Source organism: Ahaetulla prasina, chromosome 2, assembly GCF_028640845.1.
Source record: "Ahaetulla prasina isolate Xishuangbanna chromosome 2, ASM2864084v1, whole genome shotgun sequence".
Classification (NCBI taxonomy): Eukaryota; Metazoa; Chordata; class Lepidosauria; order Squamata; family Colubridae; genus Ahaetulla; species Ahaetulla prasina.
Genome location: NC_080540.1, coordinates 107,767,159 through 107,780,616, shown reverse-complemented (window position 1 = coordinate 107,780,616; position 13,458 = coordinate 107,767,159). Strand labels below are relative to the sequence as shown.

Sequence of the window (13,458 nt, the reverse complement as noted above, 5' to 3'; positions counted from 1 at the left end):
AACTGTTGTGTAATTCTTATGATTAACCTGAATGTCAGGCAGAGTCACACTATCTTAAACTTGTGGGTTACATTTTAAACACCCATAAAATCATCATGGAGAGGAAGACAGAGTTATGTGATGACACTCTTTTCTAATGTAAATATTATAAACCGAATGTAGGAATTTAACATAAAGATATGAAATCAGCATATATAACTATCTTGCCAAATCTTCCATTAGCAATAACTAAAAGTGAGAACTACTTTTGTTCTCCATAATTCAAATATGAAACTTCATCCAGAAAATATTAAACCAGCTGCCAGTTTCTTCATTTGTTTGTCACACACCCAGGCCCTGAATGAGAAAACTACACATAACAGATTTCTTACAAGGCAAGTTGACACACAGACAATCTGACTGTTATTTGCTCTAGCAATCGTTTTTGCATATGATTTGTCTGAATTTTACATAGCTGCCACACATAAAATTCTGTTTTTTCGGAAATACTTCTGTTGTGGTCAGATACTATCCTAAAACTCGACATGGATGACTTAAGAGGGAAAAAAATCACTTCTCTTTTCTTTAGAGAAAACAAGAAAAAGTGGCAGAATTCATTTAGCTCAACTGTGTACCTGACAGCCCGGTTTGTTATACCAAATATATATACAGTAGATGAATAGATTAAGTGTAAGTATTTCTGTGTCACATGGAAAGTAAACTTCATTTCTGAGGTCCTTGTAAGAAGGACAAAGAGGACAGCAAGAAAAATCCATACTGATGGAAAATTGGACACGCCACTGAGGGGTTTCTCCTGGTGTTAAGAAGCAGGTCATTAGCTTGGAGCTGCTCATGCTTAAACAGTTGCTACTGTTTCAAAATTTGGACATCTTTACATTCCTGTGCTTCAATTCTTTAAGGAAACTATTAAATCATTAATTAAAAAAGGAAAAGCAAGCAGTTCCCTTTGCAAAATTTTGTCCTGGGGTGCTCTTGATCTGTAATTCTTCAAACCTGCAGGTGATACCTATAGGTTGCATATAGTCTTTGAAGATTTCAGTGCATTAGTCAATGCAATAGCCAAGTTTTGCTATCCTTCCTGTAAGCCTATGTGGTCCCCAGTCACAATGCAATTATAGTAAAACAGGCAAACACTGTGTTTTCCAGTGGGAATACTAGCACAGCAAGCATCAAAGTGACAAGAACATGATTTATAAAAACAAAATGACATTTAATGCTTCATAAACTGTGTACCAATTCTGTCGCTAAACATAAGATAGAGGATGAGAATCAGATGTGGATGGATGGATGGATGGATGGATGTGGTCAGGTTCTTGCTAGGGAATAATTGGGACAACGGACTCAGATTCCATATTTGGGACTCAGATCCATTTTCCATCCCAACTGCAATACAGCCTTTGAAATATCGCAGCAGATAAATCAGGCTAGTCTAACTAGTTGGATAAAAACTTTAAAAGCCCAGAGACCATTTTGTGTCAGCCCTTCAGGGTAGTCTAGAGAGGACATCAAAACCATGAGTACTAACACTACCTTTATTGTAAGATCACAATAACAGAAACTTGCAAGTCTGGAAGTACTTTCCCTCTCCCCTCCTTTACTTTCCAAAGGAGTACGGAGTGCCCTTTCTGAGGTATTTTCTCTACCTCCCTGCCTTATATAGACTGAGATATATTTTGTCAGACTGTTGTCTATGTACAGCTCTTCCTCCTGCTTCCTAAAGTTATTCTCACAGCCTATTGCATTCTAGCAAATCATTTTAATGTGCCTCAATAATATTCCTATTACTGTGGCACAATGCTTTAAATGCTGCATTTAAATAGGCATTCAAGAAGGTGAGGGTCCTATTTCTAACAATCACAGCTGAAAGCTGCACTTGCTCCGCGATATAGTTTTCTGTTCTTGTTTGGCTAATTTTCAGAAATATCCTGCTTCTGGTTCTAAAATGCCAGTAAGCCATCACGCCTATCAGCCACTGTTAGACCTGACTTCCATCAATTTATTCAACTCTGTTAAAAGCCTATACAACATGCAGTACAGTAACACATATAATTCTGTCATCATACAACAGAGTTATAGTTTATATAAAGAGAGCTGGCAGTTTAATTGAAAGGGCCTTTCAGGACACTAGGCCTTGACTGCCAACCGCATTACCTGAGAGATGATTGGGGAGGTCATAATATTTTCCAGACAAATTCTTGCCTTAGAAAGCAATTAGAGGTCTGGACTCTGGAAGCAGACTTGCTGCAAAGTGTCTCCATGCCTGCAATCACCCACTGCTCAACTTTCCCCCATCCCCCCAGAGAAATGGGAAAATATTTAACCTACATATTGGACAGCTCACGAGAACAAAACACAAATAAACAATCTAAAGCAGCTGTATTCCAAACAGTCCTCCTTTTCCAGAGGTGGGTCTCAGCAGGTTCTGACCAGTTTTGGAGAACCGGTAGCGGAAATTTTGAGTAGTTCGGAGAACCGGTAGTAAAAATTCTGACTGGCCCTGCCCCCATCTATTCTCTGCCTCCCAAGTCCCAGCTCATGGGGAGGGAATGGAAATTTTACAGTATCCTTCCCCTGGAGTAGGCTTAGAATGGAGATTTTACAATATCTTTCCCCTGCCACACCACCAAGCCATGCCACATCCACCAAGCTACACCCACAGAATCGGTAGTAAAAAAAATTGCCCTTTTCTATCTTTGGAGACAGTTTGATCTTGTGGTTAAACATCAGGCTAGAAACTGGGAGATTGAGAGTTCTAGTCCTGCCTTATGCATAAAGCCATTTGATCTTGGGTCAGTCGCTTTCTCTCAGCCCTAGGGAGCTGGTAGTGGCAAGTATTTGGGTGGTCTTCTGAAAAGGCTCCCCAAGAAAACTTCAGGGCCTAGTCCAGGTAGTTACCGGTCGTCAAAAACTGGCTTGGGTATACACACACAATTCCTTCTCCATGTGACTTCTATCCATTTCAATACTACTGCTGACTCTGTCAACCTATTTATAGAAACATGCACATTGACTAATTCATAAATAAAGCAGTTTCCATTTTGGATTTGGGGAGCTCAGCTGATTTTCAAGCCATGTCAGTATGAATTGGTAATAAGGTTCACCAAATTTTTAACCATGTTTCTTTTCAGTCATCTTTTTTTATAGAAAAAAGAGCAAATACTATATGCTTTCTTAGATAGTGGAACAACCTATTTTTCTTACTCTTTTATTTTTCAAAACTAAATCATCTCTGAGAAAAAACATTGAAAAATCCATAATATTTCACACCAATGCTATATGTTAAGTATTAGCGTAGTAGACAGATTTTCAATCCTTTCCCTATAATTCCTTAATCAAAAATGTCTGGGTTTTTTTTCCTGCTTTCCTACTTTTTTTGCAAACTCAACTGAATTTGCAGAAAGTATGCTACCTTTATTATTGATATTTTTTGGTCCACTATTGCCATGCCAGCAACAGTGTTAATCTAGGAGTGTTTTTGTCCAATGTGCTCCATTCTCTTCTTTGAATATCACCATTTAGAATAATTCAGTGTTATCCACAAAGCTGGCTAAGAATGATAATAGACACAAAGTGTTTTGTTTACCTAGTAAAGTAACCTAGCCCTGTTTAACAAGGAAGGTTTATCACAAGAATAAATGAAAAATAAACCAAAAGGCAAAACAATTTCATTCTTTTCAGTGAAGCTTATCCTGAGTTATGTATAGATCTGCAATCTAAACAGAAATGTTAATTATTTGAATACCTAATTTAATTACAATCCTTCTACTCAATCCTAGAACTGACATCTCCAAAATGGCCCGAATTTAAAAGTTTTTCTTCCTTTCATTCACCTAAATGTTGATTACTAAATTACCTGTTCCTCAGTGAAACAGAACCTGCATTTAGTCATATTCAGATCATTTTTTAAATAATGCTTAGTTGAGGGAAAATTAAAAATATGTAATAAAGGTTTATTTGGAAAATATCTAGTATGTTTCTAAGTAGAATCCAACCTAATCTAGCCCAGATCATAGTTTAAGAAGTCCAAATGAGATCTGGAACAAGATGTCTATGGAGATTTTCAGTCATCTAGGTTCTGGTTGTCCCCAAGATTCAGTTCTGTTAGAACTGAAGAAGCTTCTTAGATGAGAAGTGAAATGTCTTCAAGAAAAAAACAAAGTCCAGTTGTCTTTTGACAAAAAGGCAAAATTGGGTCATTTGGAACAAAATAATTAACTACAGCCAAACTCCTGTACAATAGATGTGATGCATTCTCTTAGAAGCAGGATTTTCAATATCTGTCTCCAGGCTTTGGTTATCATGTCTAGCGTCACTCAGGAATGACTTTTTAGCATGTGTATCAACATGGACCATCTTAGAAGATGAGGGATAATGGAACTGAACTGACTTTGCAATTCATTAAAAACAATTCAAAATATAGAATGCGCTAGTAACCATATCTTTATTTACTTAATACCTAGGCTTCAGTACATTGTTGATCTATAACTGACAATTTATCCTGATTTATTACCTGCAAAAGAAAAATAATTTTTGATACCAGCATTAGATAGATAGATAGATAGATAGATAGATAGATAGATAGATAGATAGATAGATAGCAAAAGAATTTATCTAAAAGAATAAACAGAAAGAAAGACTCTCTTTGTTTACCCTTATACACAGGAGAATAAAGAAGAAATGTATATTGGGGTAGGTGATAAGCATGTTCAAATGTAAGGCTTTAAATAGAGAGTCAACCAATATAGCTCCTTCAGAATTGGTTCTATCTTAAGCCCAACTAAAACTTTTATAATTGAATTTTCTATCAGACAAATTTTCTAAACTGATTTCAAGAATACTGTACTGTACACAACACTGTAGCTCAAACTGGAAGTTACTAATATATCAGTCACTATCAAGCTACCTCAATTTAGAAAAGGGCACAGCTGGTGCATCAGCTAAACCTGCTAAATTCATTACTATAAAAAATGAAGCAGCTATTATGGAAATGAAAGAGCAGAAGGGAATAAAAGAGTTAATCTGCCAGTAATTAAACTAGTATATAATAGACCTCTTGCTAACCTGATAAAGGAGAGACATTAACAGCCAAAGGCTGACTCCGTTTGTTGCTCCAAAATAAAAATAAAGGTCCAACGTCATTGCTTACAGGATCTCAAAAATTTAGATATAATTCAACATGATTGCTTTTCAGCAAAAGAAAATGTATAAACAATATTACCCTTCATTTTTTCTCCTTTGAAGATACATCTCAAGCAACAGAAATCTTTCTCTTCCCCATCAGACACAATCTTTTTGTCTACTTTTTATATTACCTATGATTTTATTGAAAATTATACTGATGTATATAAAAAAGGACACATATTTGAAATGTATACTACTTTTATGTGAATGTTGCCAGGCAACAAGTGGCCCATACTAATTTTCATGATGGACAAGACTTTGAATTTAGGGGGGAAAAATAATAGCTTAAGCAAACAGATGAGATTGTACAGCTAGGATTGTACAGCTAGCCGGAACAACATTTTACAAGAAGGTTGGTTTTTTTTGGTATGAATGGAGTTCATGCCAATAATATTGCATCAAATGTGAAATATTATGTGTAACATTGGCTAAGAAGGGACCAAATATAGCAGTAGGAAGATAAAAGGCAGAATTAGAAAATTATAGATCAGACTTCAAATAAAGCGAGTGGCAGGACCTAGTTAACCTTGTCAACACTTGAAAAAAAACTAAGTTTTATTTTAATACATTTTTATATAGCATATTTAGAAACTGCTCCTATTGGATCTGGCTAATACTTGGATAGGAATTCACTCAAAAATCCCAAAGATGTAAATTTGGCTTGGGAAGACAACAATACCAAACCTTTCCTATTTCATTGACAAGAAAACAAGATGGATATATTCTATGTAATCACATCATCATCAAGAGATGAGCTCAATTATTAGGTAGCAATTCCTAAGTAGATTGATTGCTGCAATTTCACATAGCATTATGTGAAAAATAGTGTGATGAAAATTTTCAAACATTGTGGGGTAGTTTGAGTATATTGTTTAAATTGGTATAGCAGCAATACTGATTATCAGGCATCCTATGTTTTTCCCCCTAAAAGTCATTGCTAAATTGTAAAAAAAATAGCATACCAAGATAGCACTATATCTTTGAGAACTACAGTAGAATGTAAACATTATGACCTATATAAGCCAAATGTTCTTTTTTTTGTAAACAAGTTTTATTAAAAAATTTCTTTATCATACATATTTTATGAACAGTGTTGACCGGGTACATCTTATACATTATATATATATTAATCTTTTTAATCTATTCCAATCTTCCCATTTTTTCCATTTATATCTTTCATATAGTTCTTTATCATGAATTAATCATTTTTCACCCTATCTTGTTATTTCAACTTCTACCATATTGTTCTTTTTCCCCCGGTCCATTTTACATATTTCCAATTTCAGCCATGATATTCTTTTTCCATATTTCTTTGTCTTATCTTAATTTTTCTTAATACATAATACATAAACAGTATCACTATCCACCCTTAATTCGTAATCTCTTACAATAACATCAATTAATTATCTTATTTCTTATTTTGAGAAATATATTTCTCAAAATCCCCATCCCACTTTTTAACATTTCAACTTTGTGTTTTAATTAAAATTGTCTTCAAAATTAAAACAAATTACCATTTCACATTTCATTTGCTATTCTGTTTTATTATAAACAATATACATCATCGTATTAAAATCGTACATTAAGACCCTTTAATTTAATTGACCATCCATAATTAATAATACTAATACAGTTCCCTTAAATCTACTAATATTTACCTTATTTCCCTTCCTCTTTTCCACTAATCTTTTCTTCTTTAACCATTTTCTCTTGGTTGCTCCAAAATTCCACTTCTTGATAATTTTCTCCTTTTTTCTCATTCTCTTAACTTCTTCTTTTTCTTTCTTCTGACTCTTTTTTCCCACTTTTATATATATTATTAAAACAGTTCTCTCCATGTTTTCTCCTAATATTTTTCCACTATTTCCCTCTTTACCCTTTGATTGATTCTTTTTGGGGGTATTACCTCCTATCCACTCTTTTTTTGCCACTGTAAATCCCAGTGAAATCATCTAACTGCTTTTTGCCTTCAATTCCTTTTCATTCAATATTATTTTCTTACTCTTCATTTATGCTGTCTTCTGCCACCTTCTCTCCTATTTCTTGTTCTACATGTTTAAGCAAAATTTCTAACTTTTTATTACTCTTTAGTGACTCACGCATATTTTTAAACATCTCAATTAATTCCTCACATATCTAAGACTCCATATTGCCAATTTAAGAAAGTGTTTAAACTTTTAAATTATGTCACATTTAATTAAAATTTAAAATCCATATAGTCCAGGGTGAAATGCTCCCAGTTCGGATGAGATCATCCAATCTGATAGCAATTGTGATGCGTGGTTCGGAGAACCGGTACCAAAAATCCCTGCCCCCCCCCATGCACAGCTGAGCCACGCGATCATCAAATGATGTTTTTTTTTAACTTTTAAAAACATTTTTTCTTCGGCCGAAAAAATACTTTTAAAAGTTAAAAAAAAAAGCCTCTGAGGATCACACGGCTCAGCTGGGATCATCAGAGCCTTTTAAAATCATTTTTTTACAACCTCTTCGGCTGATGCTTTTAAAAGTTAAAAAAAAAAGTTCGTGAAATAGTCCAGATAAAACATTTTGAACATTATACCCATTTTACAAAATGAGTATAACTAAGTGTTGTATCTTATGATTCTTGATGAATGTATTCTTTTTATGTACACTGAGAGCATATGCACCAAAGACAAATTCCTTGTGTGTCTAATCACACTTGGCCAATAAAGAATTCTATAATTCTATATAAAATATTATCATAATATATGGCAATATATTCTCTCCTGTTTTACTACATGGAACTTGTAGGCAAATAGCAGACACCTGAGTAGTCCCTACAGCCAACTATATTCTGTTCTGCATCAGGTGTTCCTGAGTCAAATCCTGTGCTTTCCCAATTACTCTTAAAGAGAGCCATAAATTGTTCCCAGCAGCAAAGATCATGACATCAGATAATATTTGCATCTCATTTAGAATAGAATAGAATGCTTTATTGGCTAAGTGTGATTGGACACACAGGAATTTGTCTTTGGTGCATATGCTCTTAGTATACATAAAGAAAAATAAAATGCATTCCTCAAGAATCATAGGATACAACACTTAGTGATAGTCATAGGTTACTATAAGCCAGTGGTAGTCAACCTGGTCCCTACCGCCCACTAGTGGGCATTCCAGCTTTCATGGTGGGCGGTAGGGTTTTGTCTGATACTGAAGCACTTTCCTTTTTTTAAATTTAATTGACTTTTTTAAAAAAATTCATAGCATTATTTAAAAACATTTTCATTAGGTTTTCATAAAATTCTCCGTGACAATTTAAATTTCTGAAAATATACTATTTGTATTGCCCACGCATAAGTTTAGTTCATGTTACGTAAGTGAAACTAAATGGCACTATAGTGCGACCGCAAACAAAAGAGCCTCATCCCAGAATAGCTCGCACATCTCCCCCCACACCACCCAGCTGTAACAGACAAGCAGAGCTGGTAGCCGGCGCCTCCCCCCCAAACCCAACTCACGATGTGCGACAGGCATGCGCAGATGATGCTACACGGCACAGTACTATGGAACCGGTGGGCAGTTAGAAAATTTTACTACTAACAGAGATACAAAAGTGGGAGGTAGGTATAAAAAGGTTGACTACTCCTGCTATAAGCAATCAAATCATACTAGGAAACAAATAAAACAATATAAATTGTAAAGATACAAGCAACAGTCATAAGTAGGAGGAGATAGGTACTAGGAAAGATGAGAAGAATAATAGTAATACAGTCTTAGTAAATAATTTGGCAGTGTTGTGGGAATTAGTTGTTTAACAGAGTGATGGCATTTGGGAAAAAACTGTCCTTATGCCTAGTTGTTCTGGTGTGCAGTGTCCTATAGCATGTTTTGAGGATAGACGTTGAACAATTTATAATCCAGGATGTGAGGGGTCTGTAGATATTTTCAGAAACCTCTTTTTGACTAGTGCAGTATACAGGTCCTCAATGGAAGGCAGGTTGGTAGCAATTGTTTTTTCTGCAGTTTTAATTATCTGTTGAAGTCTATGTCTGTCTTGTTTGGTTGCAGAGCGAAACCAGACAGTTATAAAAGTGCAGTTGACAGACTCAATGATTCCTCTGTAGAAATGAACCTGCAGCTCAATTTTCCCACATTGCTATAAACCCTTCCTGATGGGGGAATAATTCTATGAAACTATACTAGATCCTTCTATCAAAGCTGTCACTCATTTCTCTTCATGCACTACATGAGAGCTGGTGTTTAATTATTCTTCTGTAAACCAGATGTCTAATTTACATGCATACTGTTGGTTATTAAAATTCTATAAGTGCACACAGATGTGATCAATACAAAAGCATATTAAACTGTCTCTTAACCATTCATATATCAAGTGGATTCATTTGCTTTCTTTTGTCTTTGTTAATGTCATAATAATTGCTGTTAAACATCAAGTAGCCAAAAAAAATAAAAAAGACAATGCTATATTGTAAAGAACTGTGGATCCACATTTTTGTGAGCAAGTTTAACAAAGAAACTTGGCTCTTTGTTAATTTCCCAAATGTTTAAACACCACCACGTGTGACTACAAATATTTTATTTTAGAGTAAATTCCTGGAACTAAATTAAGAGAATATTAATATTCCATTGTTAGGATTCATATTACTGCCTTCCCATAATATTTGACAGTTTTTTGTTTTTGTGATTGTTAATAGGATCACAGATTTATATAGCATCTTACTGATTCTTAACACAACAGAAGTCAATAGGGAATTCATTGAGTTCATCAAGAACAAAGATAATATACAAGTCCCCACTCCAATTTACCTCACATCACCATTGTGAGGTAAGTAAGGTGAGGCATTGAGACTACATCACAGTCAATCGCTGAGCTTTTGTGGCTGAGGTAGACTAGGACTTGATGTTCTTGCTCTCAGTCCAACATCATGATGTCACTGAACTTTGAAGTTAATAATCACAGATTACATATGTATCCAATTCCCTCATGGAAGAGAATGTGGGGAGCAGAGCAGACTGTTCATCTTCAGGCTGCAACTTGTTTTTAGAATCATCTATATTTTAAAAAAATCTTGCAAAATAACAAGAAGTGTATTGGTCTAGTATGTTACTCAGTATGTTACTCAGAATCTAATTTTTGTTTAAGGAAACATCAAAACATTCACTCTTATTTGTAGCTGGATGCAGTATATTTCTACAATCTCAACAGCTATAGTTTGATTCAGATCTAACATGTCTCAATTCATAAAATAGACATGCACATATAATATACCCATGGACAACTTCCTCTATGATGAACTGTCACTTACATGTAGTGCTAAATCTTATCTTTATCAGATACACCTAGTTTTGTGGCAATTCCAGGCTAGAAATATTGCATTTTAGAACATGTAATTCATTTCTAGATTTACCCTATTAACACCACCAGCTGAATTTACTCATTACTGAAACTAAGCCAAATAATTGCAGTTTTGAAGAGCTTGTTATGAAAGAGTCTGTAGGAGTAAAAGTGTCTTTATAGGAAGTTTGAAACCTTGAGATGAGCCCCTAAGCTAAATTTACTGTTGATTGTAATAAAAAAACAGATAGTCATCTTTCTTACATGAAATCAATAATAGGATGGGAAGCAATGAATTATATCCTAGCTGGCTCTAGTATAATTGGGTCTCACATTGCAAGTTGTCTTGGTTTGAAGGTGTAAAAACCAAAAGCCAGTGAAGACTTTTTGCTGCCATCTGCTGTTAGGAATGCATAGCTCTAAACCTTTTTGTTGTTTTGTCTGTTGACAGTGACTGCAGTGCTTCATTTATGCATCAGATACATATACAAAAATAAAAAGACTGATATCCAAATGTCCATATTAAAGTAGAATCAGAGTAAATGAATACATGTACGCACACACAGAAATCTTCCTACATATAAATATATATGATATTTATCTTTTTGATTTTTGTTATTGTTTGGATCAGCTTGCTTTGCTGTTTTTTAAGACATATATTCTTTTAAATCAAATACGACATCTCTGAACAAAAAAAATTATACCTACTACCGTGTTTCGCCGAAAATAAGACCCTGTCTTATATTTTTTTGAACCCTGAAATAAGCACTTGGCCTTATTGCCATGCACTCAAAAGCCCAATTGGGCTTATTATCAGGGGATGTCTTATTTTGAGGGAAATAGGGTATCACAGAGAGCGCTTACAATGTAGCTTTTGAGTGAACTAGGTTTTATTATTCCTTTGTAATGTGGATGTTTAAAGAGTTCCAAATTAGAAATAGCAATGGGCACTTAATAATTTTAAGGTTCTACCAAGTGTCTTGTTAGTGAGGTAGTGAAGTCAAATAAAAAAATAACTGGTATATATTCTAGACCGATAGGTCTAGTTCTCAAAACCCATTACAAAACAAACATGATAGAAATATCTTTACCACTATCATTTTGCTTCAATTACTAACTAAAAGGCTAAAAATGGCAATTACCTTAATACTATTGTTACACATTTCCTTCAACCAGCTCAACTAAAAGTGTATACAAACTAGCCTTCTTACACTATATACTAATTTTTCTGTATAAAAGCAAAAGCAAAAGGGATCAGTTTGATTCCCATTTTCATTTTAATACATTTTGTTCAATATATTTTGTTTTAAAGTATACAGTACCTACAGATAAAAATAAATTGGGACTGAAAATTTATTAGTCTGTTTTGCTGAAGCATTAACTAAATACTATACTATTCTGCATATTTCAGAAAAAGTTAATTTCATACAAGTTGTATTAATCAAGAACTCACCACTTCAGTACTTTTTTCTGCCATATGTGACTTGGCCAACATTTTCAGCTTGATCCTACCAACTTTCCACCTTGATAAAGTCATCAATTTTACAGATTTAATAGGAAAGTCAGAGTTATTCAGGCTGGGCCATTTTTCCTTTCTAGTTCGTTTCCTTCCCTGTTCTATTACCTCGTAAAAGAACATATCAGTGCTTGTCAGAATAGCAATAACCTCTAGATCAGGGGTGAAATCTAAAAATTTTCCCTACCGGTTCTTTGGGCGTAGCTTAATTGGTGGGTGTGGCTTGGTGGTCAGATGGCTGGGTGGGCGTGGCCAATAACAATAAATAATAAAAATAATAAACAAAGTATAAAAAAACAATAAGAGGTACCAAAAACCAACTTTCACACTTTACACACACACAACACAACACAACACAACACGACTCACACATAATGTAAAAGCAGCTGCACTTCACACTTCACACAGCCACAAAAAGCTCAAAAACCAACTTTCACACTTTACACACACCCAATAATAAATAAATAATAAATAAAATAAATAAAACACAACACAGCTCTCTCTCTCTCTCTCTCACACACACACACACACACAATACCACATACAGCTTTCTGAGATTTTGTGTGTTTGTGTAGTTAGAGAGAAACACTACAGAAACACACTTGCACAAAGATTTTATTTTATTATTAAGGTTTGTGGACTTCAATTCCCAGAGTTCCTCAGCCAGCAAAGCCAGCCAGCATTAATCACTCAGTGATGAAATAGATTAGCTAAATTAGATGAGTTCTGTCTGGTGCTGAAAATGAAACTGAGGCTTTCCGGCTGGGAAAAAAGCCATGAGGTCGATCAGTAATCAGGTAAGTGCCTTAGACTCTCTTAAAGGAAGGTTTTCTGCATGTTTTCTACAGAAAACATGTTTTTTAAGGTTCTGCTGATGAGGAACTCAGGTGAGCTCCTCAGAATAGCCTTTAATTTTTTTTTTAAGTTTAAAGGCTCTGCCGATCTCAGCTAAGGGGCGGGATCCTCAAAGGCTTTTTTTTACTTCTAAAGGCATGTTTAGGCTGAAGCAAAACCTTCTTTTAAAAGTAAAAAAAAACCCCTCTGCTGATGGTGTGGCTCAGCAGAGATGGGGGGCGGGGCCAGGGATTTTTGCTACCGGTCCTCCGAACCAGCAGCCGCCATCGCTACCGGATCGCGTGAGCCGGTCCGATCCAGGAGCATTTCACCCCTGCTCTAGATCTTTAAGTTCATGGCTTAGTATATTTTCTATTCCGTTGTTTCCAACTTCAGCAGCCTTAAGATATGTGTAGACTTTGACTCCTCATCAAATCCCACCCATTCTGGCTAGGGAATTCTGAGAGTCAAAATCCACATATCTTATTGTTACTAGGTTAGGAAACCCTGACCTTTTCTGCAGATGGATTTCCAACTTCAGAAAAAGGAGATAAAAACTGAAGTAGCAAGCACACAAAAGTGCGGCATTGATAAACTGTAGAATAAGTGT

The 13,458-nt window shown here is 35.0% G+C and overlaps 1 protein-coding gene across 4 annotated transcripts in view; it reads right to left on the bottom strand.

The window, feature by feature from the left end:
• HTR4 (5-hydroxytryptamine receptor 4) overlaps positions 1 to 13,458 on the bottom strand; it is a 257,415-nt gene that overhangs the window by 146,302 nt on the left and 97,655 nt on the right. The gene's annotated exons all lie outside the window — the stretch shown is intronic.